This window comes from Stegodyphus dumicola, chromosome 9, assembly GCF_044657685.1.
Source record: "Stegodyphus dumicola isolate Sdum_Otavi_A_Nest chromosome 9, ASM4465768v1".
NCBI lineage: Eukaryota > Metazoa > Arthropoda > Arachnida > Araneae > Eresidae > Stegodyphus > Stegodyphus dumicola.
Genome location: NC_140776.1, coordinates 86,456,292 through 86,470,683, shown reverse-complemented (window position 1 = coordinate 86,470,683; position 14,392 = coordinate 86,456,292). Strand labels below are relative to the sequence as shown.

At 30.1% G+C, this 14,392-nt stretch overlaps 1 protein-coding gene across 4 annotated transcripts in view; it reads right to left on the bottom strand.

Moving 5' to 3' along the window:
* Positions 1-11,640, bottom strand: part of LOC118198872 (NFX1-type zinc finger-containing protein 1-like) — a 67,359-nt gene extending 55,719 nt beyond the window's left edge. The window contains exons 1-2 of one of the 4 annotated variants that reach the window (XR_015043028.1): positions 11,315-11,636; positions 3,472-3,705 (exon numbers count right to left, since the gene is read on the bottom strand). The gene's annotated coding sequence lies outside the window, so the exon portion shown is untranslated. Of the gene's footprint in view, positions 1-3,471; positions 3,706-11,314 lie in introns of all 4 variants that reach the window. The other 3 variants (XR_015043027.1, XM_085823717.1, XM_085823716.1) reach the window with 3 other exon arrangements.
* Positions 11,641-14,392: the final 2,752 nt, after the last annotated feature.

Here is a 14,392-nt window from a genome sequence, read left to right as displayed (position 1 = left end):
GTCGTTATAGTAAACAAATATAGTGAATTTTAAAGAGTGCATTTATTCTATTGTGGTTTATGCGCTGTCGACGAAGTAGATTTTATTCAAACCAATCAATTTAAGTGAAATTCAAGAAAAAAATGTGCATAATTTAATATTCCGTACAAGGAAGTCATGTGGTGTACACATCAGATTTTTATTATTAAATGTGATACTTTTATAATTAAATGTGATTTTATTATTAAGTGATGAGATTGTGAAAGTAACAGTTTTTGCAAATAAAATTTAATATATCTCATTAAAGCACTTTTTACTGCATTTTGCGCATTTTTTTCACGCGTAATTTTTGTACAAGCATCTTTACTTTGGTAAAACGGTAAAAATTCTAAACGCAAAACTTATGAACTTATTTCTGTGTACAAATAAAGTAAAATTAAATAATATTGATAGCACATGATACTTTGAAACAAATAAGGTAAAATTAAACAAGATCTGATAGTTTTCTTTGATTTTATTAGTATTTTCAGGCAGTAGTTTTAAAATTATTATAACATAACAAGACGATCTTTTATTTCATTATATGATCATTAATTATTAACATTACAAGATGATTGTTTATTTTAGTAGTTCATAAAATTCGGAGCATAAACGTTTCTGAGTGTAATGAGAGAAAAAAAAAGATAAACTTTGGAAGCACTCAGATTTGATTTTATATTACATCCATAGGAGCGTTTTTTGTAACATTTTGTGTGTTACTTTTATTTATTAAATATCATGTTCTTTGCAAGTAAATCACATAAAATCAAATTCAAGAGCAATAACTCAAAATATTTGAAAATGGTGTATCTTTAGAATTTCCGCTTTGGAGATAAAAATATTATTTTCTGTACAGGGTTGCCATTGCTCTCTTTGAACTTGTTGAGTTTGTTAATCAAAACTTTGTTAAAGTTACAAAATATGAAATGGATTAGCAGCTTGCCTGATTATCCCGAGTTATCTCTGATTCGTATATATTGCAGTTAATTATTATCCCGAGAAAACTCGGGCGAAGCAGAATTTGTTAGTACGATTTCTTTTATCACAGTTTTACTTGGTCTGGAGGAAATGAAAGGAAATATGTAGCTTTGACTGGCAGTTTGCCAAACTTTGTTGGTTGCGCGGTTCTTTTGGAGGGACTGGTCGCATGTTTCCCTATTGTATAGTATACGTTGGCTTGTGGATTAGTAATGTATAAAGAAAAATGCATGTGTTGGAAAAAAATAAAATAATGGCGATGATGGAAGATAACGAAAGCGATGATTTTTCAGATAGTGATTATGAAGAGGTGGGGGGAAAAAAAAAATAAATAAAATCCAACGAGACAGTGTACTCTGCTCTCGTGAAAGAGATTCCAGCGGTAAGCCAGTAAGAAAAGAGACCAGATACCAGTGTAGAATGTCAGGTATCACTCTGTGTTGTCCCTTTTTTCAAAAACTATCATACAAAGATTAATATTTAACTTTTTTTCGTTTGCCCGAGATAACTCGGGATAGTAAACTAATATTAAAAATAAATGCTTTTACACCTTCAAAAAATTAAAAATTCAACTTAAAAACCTACATATTTTGATTTGTTTCGTTTTTGTTGTATTTAATATAAAAATTAAAAAATGTGATGATTTTTTGCAATTTTTTTCAAAAAAAATTTGTAAGGGAAGCAGTTAAAACAAATTCGAAATTAGGCCGTCCAGGTGCCATATTCAGCTGGAGGATTACGTTATTAAAAAATTGATGGCTCTAAATTCCGTTGTTTTTTCACAGTGCGAGAGAAACATACATGCATTCATGCAGATTCTTCATTATTTAATTTCTTTAAATATAATACAGGGGGATAATATTTGGTGGCAACAGTTTGCAAAGTGAAACAGACATTTATAGCTAAACAGAAAAGAAATTAGAAATTGTTCTCAGAAAAGCTATTAGTTTCGTAAAGTAAAATGCCATTTCGAAACTAATAGCTTTTCTGAGCTGCCACCACTTTGGGCTAATAAAATAAATTCACAATAAATAAGAAAACTTATGCAGAACTAGAAATAAATTAAAAAAATAATCACTATAAAATACTAGCACAATTTATTATTACAGTTAAATACAATTTTTAACATTAGAATAAATTGATAAAAATTATTTAAGTGTTAAAAGTGTACTATGATGTGTTATGAAATATTATTGAAATAAAATTCCTTTGTAGAATATTATTCTATACTATTCACCTATAATTTTAAAAAAGCAGTACAATTAAGAATTTTAAACAAAAAGTTTCAAAAATCCATTTTTTTTATTTTAGTAATTTTTACTTATTTACACCAATAAAAAGAATAAAAGTTGTAAGAGAAAATTGTTTGTTTGAAAATAAAATATTATATTTTTAAAGAAGTAGATACAAATTTCCTTACAACATAGGAAAAGCTACAAAAATATCCAGACCTTAAAGCATGCAACAGCTTTATAATTATTTAGAACATTAATTATGCTTGATAAACATGCTTAATTTTTAAAAATCAATCTGTTTCAAAAAAAAAATCTAAAAATTCTAATTTGTGAAATGAGGCACTGTCACTAGCTTTTTCTTGAAAATTATACCCGCTGTGATAGCCAACTATTGTTAAGTTTCCGCAAGTCGTCCCTACTCCTCCAGATGTGGTCAAGATGACAGCCGGGAATGTGCCAGGACAAGGGAGAAAACTCTTTTTGGTTGGTCTATTTCTTTAAGGTCTATGATTTTTGTTTTGATGATGTCATCAGTGATTTTGCTCCAGCAAAGGTAAGAAATAAAATATTTTAGTTTAATGTAAGTCCTTAATCCTTAGCACATGTTTCAAGATATTAGATAATAAGCCTTTGTGAACTGTACCTTTTAAAAGAACTTTAGTTTCTTTTTTACCAGAGTTACCATTTTTAAGTTTGTTATGAATAATGATTTTAAGTTAAAGATTTATTATTTCACTATTTATACATTTCTTAATTGTATTTCAGCTTAACCCTCTAGGTATCCGAAAATAATATTTGGCACTACAATATAACATGTGGACTTACAAAGGGTCCCATATCTCAAATAATTTGGGGCCTTATCAAGTCTAAATCTGGCCCTGTAAATTACCCCAGTAAAATTTCCTTTTAAGAATTTCAAATTTCATTTTAAAGTAATCATTTGATTGTAATTATCCATTATCCATAACTAAGCTCAAGACAACTGACTTCATATACATATTGTAAGCTGGAGGTTTATCTCCATCATACTTTAGTCCTGCTTCTAAAATGCTCCTTTTCATCTTTTCAACAGCATTAATTGATTATCTGGACTAAATATTTTAAATTACATTTTACCAGAAAATATACTCTTATTTTAGGACTAAGCATTCTTATTTCTTATGGACTTTTCATTTAAAAAAAAAAAAAAAAAAAAAAAAAAAAAAAGAAAAAAAAAAAAAAGAAAAAACGGAATACTTACTAGAGCTCACACACAAACCAAAAGCAAGAATTCTGACTGGCACAACAAGGAAACTTCAATGACAGTATGAAGGGTACTCAGAATTTTCCACTGCACTTCATGTTGGTATAAGACACGTTATTTTGATTTTCCTCCTCTTTCAGTAAAGAGAATTTTTTCAAGATATCACTAATGACATTGTTCTTTGTCATATACAGTTCCTGGCAAAATTTGACTGTTGTCAACTCCTTGCAACTACAATAAATAAACAGCATAGCAGTTGGTAATTAAAACATTCTCAACAGTTGTAAGATATATTATGATTCTGAAACAAAGTAGACAGCTTTGGTTTTGTTAGTTAAAAATTCTACAGATCTATTAAGAAAATAGCAAATGTAAAACACGTTAAAATTGGAATGAAACTTGGCATTTGTTAAAAGAAAATAGTAAGCAGGATAATGGTTGCAACAAGACTTACTAACAAATATCCACCCTTCCCATTAAGTAAATAAATGGTATCGAATAAAAAATTGGCAATTAACCTATTACTCTAGAACAGGTATTTTAATTTCACTTTCTGCTTTTAGTTTGCCTTGTAACCATGGTAACAACTGCTACAAGTAACACAGAACAGTATATAAAGAATATAAGAGATTAGATTACCAACTGATGTTATACATAATTCATAAAACTCTTCTCCTAGTTTTGGGACATTCTAACCATTTTCTTCATTATTTCTCACAACAATGCACTGCTTTACAAGTACAGTACAAATTCCATAATCCGGACGTCCATTATCCGGAATGATCTATAATCCGGACCTCAAACACACAAACTTTTTTTTTTGGTATGCTTTACGCATGCACGTTTAGCACAAAAGACAAAGCAACTTAAACAACTTGCATTGAAAGAAATGTTTAATAAAGTAAACAAATAAATATTAAGCTTCCTTTTTTTTTTTTTTTTTTGTAAATTTTGATACCCTTTAGATCATAATTGTCCTTTATTTCATAAATTACGGTTTCATATTTTTAATTGTATAATTAATGCATGCAATCTTACCAGATTTAAACTGATGATCTATAATCCGGAAAAACCCTTAATCCGGAATCACTGAAGTCCTGACGAGTCCAGATTACAGACTTTATACTGTATAAATTTTAGTCTTGAAGGTCTTTTATTTTCAGTTCTTTTCATGTTACAAACAATATTAATATCTTACACCACATTCAATGTTGTGTGATACTAATACTGAATTCTTAATATCACTCCAGTATCAATAAAATGCTTTGACACTTTTCTTTTGCTTTGGTACTGCACAATGTGTGTCGAACGTGTCCGGAACACTACGTTGCGGGCAATAAGTTTCAGAACACGTTAGGCCACATTGAGCCAGAAAGGCACGTCTTGATTTACTAAACTTTTTTCTATATAAAATGTTTTCTCTTGCAAAAATCAAATGCTATCCATTATTATTATTAAACTTCCACGAGTTATAAAAATACTTAAGGGGCAATAAAACAATTTTTGTAGTCTTAAAAAGAAACTTATATTTAGGTTAAATAAATTTTGCAAATTAACTTTTATGAAGTTGCTATACCAGACTAATTATAGATTTAAATTTAATTAAAACTAGAACATAAACATAATCTTGCATTCACATGATTCATTAGGAGATATCTGTCCTACTTATCTCTTATAGTACGGAGGACACATGTAAACTGCATATGAGAGGCAGGTTGCTTAGTGACATTTTTTACACTCATATTAGCTTAATCAGTTAGAGTAGAGAGAAGGGTACCCCTTATATTATCGTGAAGTTGTTGTTTCATTTATGGTAGCGTGAGTAGTTTGTTGGAAACCCTATTATGACGTAATCAATTGCATGATTTGGGTAAATTCGTAAAGGCTTGTGGTGTGTGTGTTGGTTAGGAAGTATGTTGCTTGTTTTGTGGTTTATTTGAAGATTAATTTGAAGTTTCTGTACGATTTGGAAAGAAAGGGGAAAAGAGCATTACTTGGCTAGTAATGCTCTTTAAAGTAAATGAAGGTTTACTTAATAGCCATTATTAGGTGTCCTGTTTGTAGGAAGGAAATGTGTACAGTCGAACGTAGCCAGAGAGAATATTTTTTACTCTTATTTTGTGAATTTATGTGGCAACGCCAGTATACAGAGTCTAGTTCAGATAATTTTAGAAAAGTCTTTGGATGCTGTTAAGGAATTTTGTTTGACTGAAGACATGCTAATTCATAAATAAGGTAGGTGGATATTTCCTTTGTGTAGTGCAAAGATGAATTTCCTTTTTTATGTTATTTCATTGTTTGATTTAAAATTTAGTTTATAGAGATTATATATTTTTATTCTTCTTTGACTTTTATATCTTCTTTAACTTTTTAAGTGAATATAGTTCGATGTGTACACGGACAAAGTCAAGGGAATGTGCATTGTCTAGTTTGTGTAATTCTCTGACTTTTTTTTAAGTGAAAATAGGTCGATGTGTACATGGATACCAATTCTTTGTCTTGTTATTTTGGCTTTGTGAAGTGGCAATTTTTGGCACCGCTACACAAAGCCAAAATAACAAGACAAACAATTTCACAAACTCGGTATCCATGTGCCGCCAAAATTCACCAAGGGGTACCAGCACATATATTTTGACTGCTTCTCTTACAAGTGTACAAATAGCATGTTTCCACATTTGCATCTTTTTGGAGGTATCTGTGGCTCATCGTGATTTTGAAATTGTTGTTCTTGGTTGGAAGCGTATCTCTTTAATTTTTGTTGTAAGTATACAGGCATCCCAATAGACTTCAGACAAATTCAGCAAGTTGTCCAAGCAACAAGTTCATTAGATAGTTGTTTTATGAAAAACAACTAAAGATGTTTTATTATGTTATTTATTTTACCTGGTATCTTGCTTTGAAAGATAAGTATGATTTTAAAGATTCTGAAACAGAAGTAAGAAAAGTGTATCCGCCACGTAATCAAGATTCTGAAGAAGATTAGGTAAGTTAGTATTTTTAATTATTTGAGGATATTATTTTTATGCATTGTTGTAAATGTAAGGTGGAAAGGAATTTGGTATTATTGGGAAAATTGTTATTAGCAATGATTTAGTTTAAAGTAATTAGGATTGTAAGGTAATTTTTATTAATTGAATGTATGTGCTCATGTATATTTTAAGTAGTGTTTTTGAATTTAATTATATTTTAATGAAATGATAATTATTTTGTGAATTTTATGTTTGTAGGAATTTGGTATACGTTTAAGTTGAAATAAATGTGCATGGAAATAATTTAAATATTTGATATTAAGTATTTGTAATGCTTGAGGTATGAATTCGTTGGTGACGTGTATAATGTAATAGATGATTTAGAGGTAAAAGTTTTTGGATATTCTATTTATTTTATATGTGGAAATGTTGATATTTGTAAAGGGTAAATACTTTTTCGCGATCATGTAATTTCATATATGTTCTTTTTACTGGATTTAAAGATTGAGAAAATTGTCATGTATTTTCGTGAAATTTTTGTAATTTATGAGAAAAAAGCAGTGTACATGGATATAGTGAAGAGTGTGCGCAATGCCATTTTTGTGCAATTCTGGGATGGTTTTTTAAGTAAAAATAAGTCGGCGTGTACATGGTTTATGTGTATGTGTTATTTTGTGTGTGTGTGTGTGTGTGTGATTATGGCAAAGCCTCGAGGGCTATCTGCCTAAGGGGAGGGATGCCTTCGTGGAGGACTTTCTAAGGGAAACTGGCTCGTATACACGTTACACATAGGGAAAACCACGAAAACGCCCATGCAGCCAGCCCGTTCGCGGGATTCGAACCTCGGACCAAACTACCAGTGTTCAGCGACTTTACCCCTCGGCCGCTGGTGGGCCTATGTGTTATTTTGAAAAATGCGTAAGGAGAATGGTATTGTGCAGTTTTTCCTAATTTTGCAGTGAATATTTGTCATGATTAAGCAGTTTTGTTTGATAAAATTTCTAGCATAAGTGTAATTCAGCTAGTAGATTGTTGGAAGAAGTGTTCAGGAGATAAAAAGAAAAGAAACATGTCTTTACTTCGTGAAGACAAAATGGCGGCGGGGAAAAAAAATAGAGGGTTGCTGTAGGAGAGTTGGTCGCCAAATGTTCGCCAAGTTACCATAATGTAAAGATCAACCAAAACCTTCTTTTAGGAGCTGTGTACCTATCACCTACATGTATGATCTAAGAATTGAACGGTTAATCTTAAGAATTGAACGACTATGGTAACTTAGCGATTTTTTGGCGACCAACCCTGCTACAGTTTTTTTTTTTTTTTTTTTTGGATGCCATTTTGTTTTCATGAAGTAAAGGCTTTTTTTTTTTGTTTTTTGTTTTTGTTCTTACTCAAAATTTTTTTCCAACAATCTGCTAGCCGAATTACGCTTATGCTAAACTTTTATGGAACAAAAGTGCTTCATCATGACGAAGATTAGGTGCGAAATTGGGAGAAAACACAGAATCGCCCACTGCTTGCCGCGTTTTTAAGAATTGCACATACACGGTATCATCCATGTACACGTCGACCTATTTTCACTTTAAAAAAATCCCAGAATTGCACAAAAATGGCATTGTGCACATTCTTGACTTTATCCATGTACACTGCTAAAGTCCTAGCTAGTAACCTTTATCGCCTTATCAAAATGTTGCCAAACTACCTGTTACCATATTCCAAACATTAGCCAATTGAAGTACTTAACATTGTAAAAAAGATTATCATGGGCCACTGTTTTACATTCCAAGACACATTATACAAACCACACATTTTATCTACAATACCCCTAACTTGGTTTCACTGTAGAAACTGATTATTTCTGGTTTCTGTTTTTCACAGTAGAAAGATAAATAGCTTGGTCATGATGCAATAATGATATAAAAAGGACATTTTTGTTTTTTCTTGAAAGTAGGACACTAAAACATTATCATCACTAGTGAAGCCAAAATTACTGGAATGTTATGGTCTGTCTTTGTCCCAAATAAAAGTCAGTATTTTCTTCAATGTTGTCTTCTTCGCTTCCCTATTGTTCTGTTTCCGATCTCTCTTCATGTTCCTCTACGCCATCTTCCGAATCAATACAACTTCCAAGATAATAAATGGTGAATTTCTTCAAGGTCTTCAGAGTTTCTCAATTTTTTTTTTATTTTTTTTAACATTCTGAAGCCTGAATTAAACAAATATTTATAATTTCATTACGAAAATGTCTCTGTCAAATTTAGTAATAAGCAATATTTTACATTATTAAAACATTTTACAATTCATGACATGATCAGGCACAATGAGCTTCAAAAGATAGAGCCCAAAGACATACTCAATTTCGTAGATAATCAATGAAATTGTTAACAAACAAATGCGATACAGTATTAAAAAATCACAAAAAACTCACTAGTCAAATTGCAATGTAATCGAGCACAATAAGTCTATTATATCACTTTATCTATCAACTGGAAATGAAGAAATATATTCACTGACTGACCTTACAACTGTCAGTGACACTAGAAGATGAGAAGCTAATTGGATGGAGAAGGAGTGAGGATGCTAGAAGAAGGCAGGGCAACTTGAGCTGTGCCTAGCAGATCAAGTGCACCCGATGGAGTATTACGACTGGATGCAGTAAAAGTTTACACTTGGGTGCGCCTTGTTTTTTTTTTTGACGTCAAGATCAAAGGCAGCAAGGCACAATTTCAAGATGGCCACTTCACGCTTAACTCTGTGTCCATGTACACATCGATATATTTTCACTTAAAAAAAAAACAGAGAATTGTACAAGCTAGGCATTGTGAACTAACTACCTTAACTTTGTCCATGTACACATCGAACTATTTTAATTTTAAAAAAAAATCAGGAAGCTAAAACAAAGTGAAAACTATCATGATAACCAGAAATGAGGTTTCATCACCAAAATTTAACAAAATTCGGGGAAAGAGCAGAATCGCCCACTGCTTGACACGTTTTTAAGAATTGCACATACTTGGTATCCATGTACACATCGACCTATTTTCACTTAAAAAAACATCACAGGCTTGCACAAAAATGGCATTGCGCACTCCCTTGATTTAATCCATGTACACATCAACCTATTTTCACTTCAAAAGTCGAAGAAAATTGACAAAAATCTTATTCTAACTCTTGTAAAAAGCACCAAACAAATAAGTGAGCGATTCTGCATTTTAGCCCAAAATTCATTACTAATCGAAGGGGCACCCAATTTAACATTAGAGCCCTGAATGCATATATGTGTGCGTGTATATATACATATACATATGCATAGAGAACGCGGTAAATGTAAACATCGCCAACTTTGGCGATAATAGTTCAAACCTGGTAACGCAGCGGATTTATCCTATTCGCTTGTTCGAAGTTTGCAACCATTCCTCTTGCGTTCATTTTGTTGAATTATCACTGTCTGTTCACGTTTGCAGATTTATATTATTCTTCTCTTATTTATTATTATTTTTTCTGAATTTTTTAACAACGAATAGATAGAAATATTTTCATAGATAGATCCCGGTTCTCGGTTCGGGATGAAAGGAAGAAAATACGGCTGGAGAGGTGAATGCTAATTTGTAACACGGTTGTTCACGTTGTGTTTTTAATTATTAACAGCTCTAAGAACCATGAGGTTTCCAACCTCTAAAATAATTCGTTTCCGTAGGCCGCAAAAATTTGCATGTGCATTTTAAATAATTAAGCAATGCTTTTATTTTTATTATTGGTTATTGTCATCTAAAATTATGAGAATAAATCAATTTTTATGACGTAAAATTTTAACAAGATAATAGCTTTTCTAACAATAACCTTTCACAGGATGACAGGTGGGACATAAATAGATGATTAAATTGAAATAAAAAAGTATTATTGATTATCTAAGATGACAGAATAGTTTGAAGCATCACCATGGTCATCAAAATTAGCAAACCACTGCTGGTGTAAGGAATATATTGTTTTCTGTGTTAACTCGAATTTAGGACAAATTTTTTTCGTATATCAGGTTTAACCGGTTAATTTCAGTATATTAATACTAATTTATATTTTTTTAAGTGAATTTTTATTTCCGTTATAAATGTTTATATATTGTCTTATGCTTAATATATTCTTTTCTGTCCTAACTGAATTTAATACAAATTTATTTTCTTATATCACGTTTAACCGGTTAGTTTTACATCTACATGCTTATTATCTGAAATTTTATTACCATATGCTATGCTTAATATATTGTTTTGTCTTCTAACTTGAATTTCCATGCACTAAAAATCAAGTTTACAAAATATCACGTTTACGGCTCGGCTCATCGTCACTGAACCGCGAGCTTGGCGAGTAAAAATGCAACGGCGCCAACGGGTTCTCTGCGGATGAAAACCCTTCCAAATACCTAAATGAAAATTAAAAAAAAAAAAAAAAATTATAATGATATCTACTTTTTGAAAGCCATGAAAAAATAAATATCCCCATCTGTTCCAAAATAATATCAGGAACATTCTTTTGTATTTTGGGTAATCCACAGTCGCGAATTTTCGTGACAAAATCTTTCCGTTCTAACTAGAAGATATTAATTTTTAAGTGCAATATTCATCTACGAAAAAAACATTGAGCATAAAAAGTTGTGAATGCTCACTTCAAAGGAAAAATTCCATATAAATTAGACATGGCACATTTAAAATTTTTGAAAACTCAAAGAATTCTATCAGTACTGGTAAGGCATTACACACGCAGTAACTTTTAATGTAACAAATTACACGCATTACTTTTACGTTTTAATTAATAATAAATATTTAGATATATATACATTTGTCATACTATATGCATGTCAAAAGGATTATGAACAAACTTACGGTGTAGACAACGTGACATAATTGGAACCATAAAAGTACTCGTAAAATAGGGAAATCCCCTAATTACAATGATTGAAATTTCTTAAGTAGGCCAACCTTTACTAATTTCACAGTACCATCATGATTCACGAACACATATTAATTCGAAATACAAGCATCGTTTGTTAACCATACTCACTCGAAACCAAAACTTTTCTTAAACCTGTTTATTTACACCTTCTCCTCGCAGTACACTTCATTTTAAAAGTTGTAATCTTTTCAAATTTTTACGGCCCAATGAGATATCTTCAGAGCCGACTCTATCCAAGGCCAACTAGATATCTACAGGCCTGCTCCACCGATTTGTGACGTCACAATCGAAGGCGATCGTTCCCACGGTAGACGCAGCCGACTGTTTCATTTATGTAGTGCGCAGCGTTTTATTTCCAACACAAAAGTCAAGTCAAATTAATTTTTACAACTAATATTTCGAATTTTAGGAATAATAACGTACTATGTTATATCGTAATGATATTTAAATACTAAATACCGATTTAATAAACAGAAAATAAAAATAAGATTTGAGTGATATTGTAAATTTAGCAGAGCTGATTTAAATTAAACTGAAACATATCTGAACTTTTATACGGAAATAAAATGGACACAAAAATTATTTATAAAAATTATACGGTATGATAATATCAATGAAAATATAACATATGTAATGAACTAAACATGAGATGTTTTCATTTTGTAATAAAAAGAAAAAATGTGTTAAAGCTCTCAGATGATTTTATATTGCTTAAATTATGAAGACTGATTTATACTGCTTAAATACTAAACAAACACATATAGTATTTCATAATAAAATTAATATCAATTCATTAATTCTAATATAATATTGCTTTATAATTGTTTTTGGTGCAATGATATTAAAGCAAAATGAACTCTTTCTTTTCTTTATTCCCATAAAGATTTTTCAAGATTCAATCAGAGATCCTAAGATGCTTTTTAATAATAAATACACATGTGGACATTAAGTGAAATACATAAATCTTATTAATACATTAATATATTAAAAGTATATCTGAAGTTTAGTCTACATATTGAAAAAAGATTCATTCTAAAGATGTTTTATAGCAAAAACATTACACAGAATATTCAAAAATATATTTCAAGTTCTCTTAAAAAAAGCAAGATCATAACTATGCAATCAATCCTAATGAGCATCATATCATGCTCCAAAAAATTCTTATGAAAGAAAATCTTATTAAAAATACACTCTTAATACATCTCATTAAAAATACACAATATTAAGCAATGAAAAATCCTGCGAGTCATTACGATAGTATAAGATACTGATTAGCCAGTTGAAATTATCATTTCACATCTGCAATAAGTTGTCATTTGAATTTTTTAAATATTAATAATGGAACATTATTATTGCAGACTCTGATGCGAGGTCCACAAAAATAAACTTCATAAACTTGAATAAGTTTCTACGACTCACTGATATTACAATATATCATCTATATCATTCTATATACCAAAATGGATATAGTTTACAGATGCTTAGTATTCAATTAATTTAGACATTCTTTTTTTTTCTTTTAAAAATATTTAAACTCTTTATACACCACATACTACTACATTAATTTGTATTGCTTAAATTAATTAGATTGATTTATACTGCTTAAATATTAAAAAGATATATGATATTTCATAAAAAAATTCATAAACATATTAATTTAAATAAAATTTTGATTTACATTTATGATTTTACATGCAATTCTATTGAAGCAAAAGCCATTTTTTTTTTCTTTCTCATAAAAACATTTCAACATTTAATCCAATATCTTAAGGTACTTTTTAATTATAAACATACAAGTGAACATTTTGGGAAATATATGACAAAAAAGTTTTATTTTAAAGATGTTTTAAAGCATGAACATTATACGAGAAATCTTGTAGCATATCCAAAAATATATTATAAAATTCCCTGAAAACAAAGTGAGATCATAACTATGCAATCTACGCCAATGAGCACCATATCATGCTATAAAAAATTCTTATGAAAGAACATCTGATTAAATATACACTGTAAATTTATTTAATAATAGACAAATAGTAAAAGATGCATGCAGTATTAAGCAATGAAAAATCCAGCATATCATTACAATATTATAAGATATTAATTATTAAGTTAAACATCATTAATTCACATCAACAAAAAGTTTGCCATTCAAATTTTTGAAATATGAATGCCAAAACAGGCTTATCATTGTAGCCCCTGATTTGAGGTCTACAAAAATAAACATGATTTAGCTAGTTGATTTGGCTTACGGCAAAGGATTTCGATTAATGCGCCTTGAACTACTACTTTGTTTTTTTTATCCAATCTATTAATGCTTGACAGTCTGAATCTGATTTAAATCCAGGTGGTTGTTCCATATAAATTGGTTTATTCAAGTATCCATTTAAATATGCAGTTTTTACATCAAAAATCTTATTTTGTAGTTTTCGTAAACATCGTAATTTTCTTATTGATAGATCTTTCAACTAATTTCCAGACTTCATGAGCCTCCATTGAACTTAGTTCTTCTATCATTTCATACATCATACTACATAATCTTTTTTCATTGTTCTCGCTCGTCTTTTCTTCTGCTTTAGTTTTGGTAAAAATTGCTTTTAAATCATGATCTACAATTTGTTTATCTTAAAGCTTGTATAATTGAAGCTATATTTTTCTCTTTATTACTTTTGATAATTTTAACAACAATCAACTTTAACGTCCTTCTAGTATGAGGTAAATTAATTTTTTATCTCTTATTTCATCCCAACTTGAATGCTTTTACTTTTCAGAATTACAGCTGTATTCATGTAAGCATCTACAGATTCGTTTTGACTCATTTTCAGTTGAGCTAATTCTTTCTACATTTGATATGAATATCTTCTGTTCTTGCCGCCATTTCATTTTTTATTTTCTCCCATCATTTCTTTGTATTCTGTTCATTCACATATTTTAACGCTTATGGAGCTGTCACAGTCCAATTCATTAGATTTCTTGCTATCGCATTATCATCCCATATTTCCCAAGTT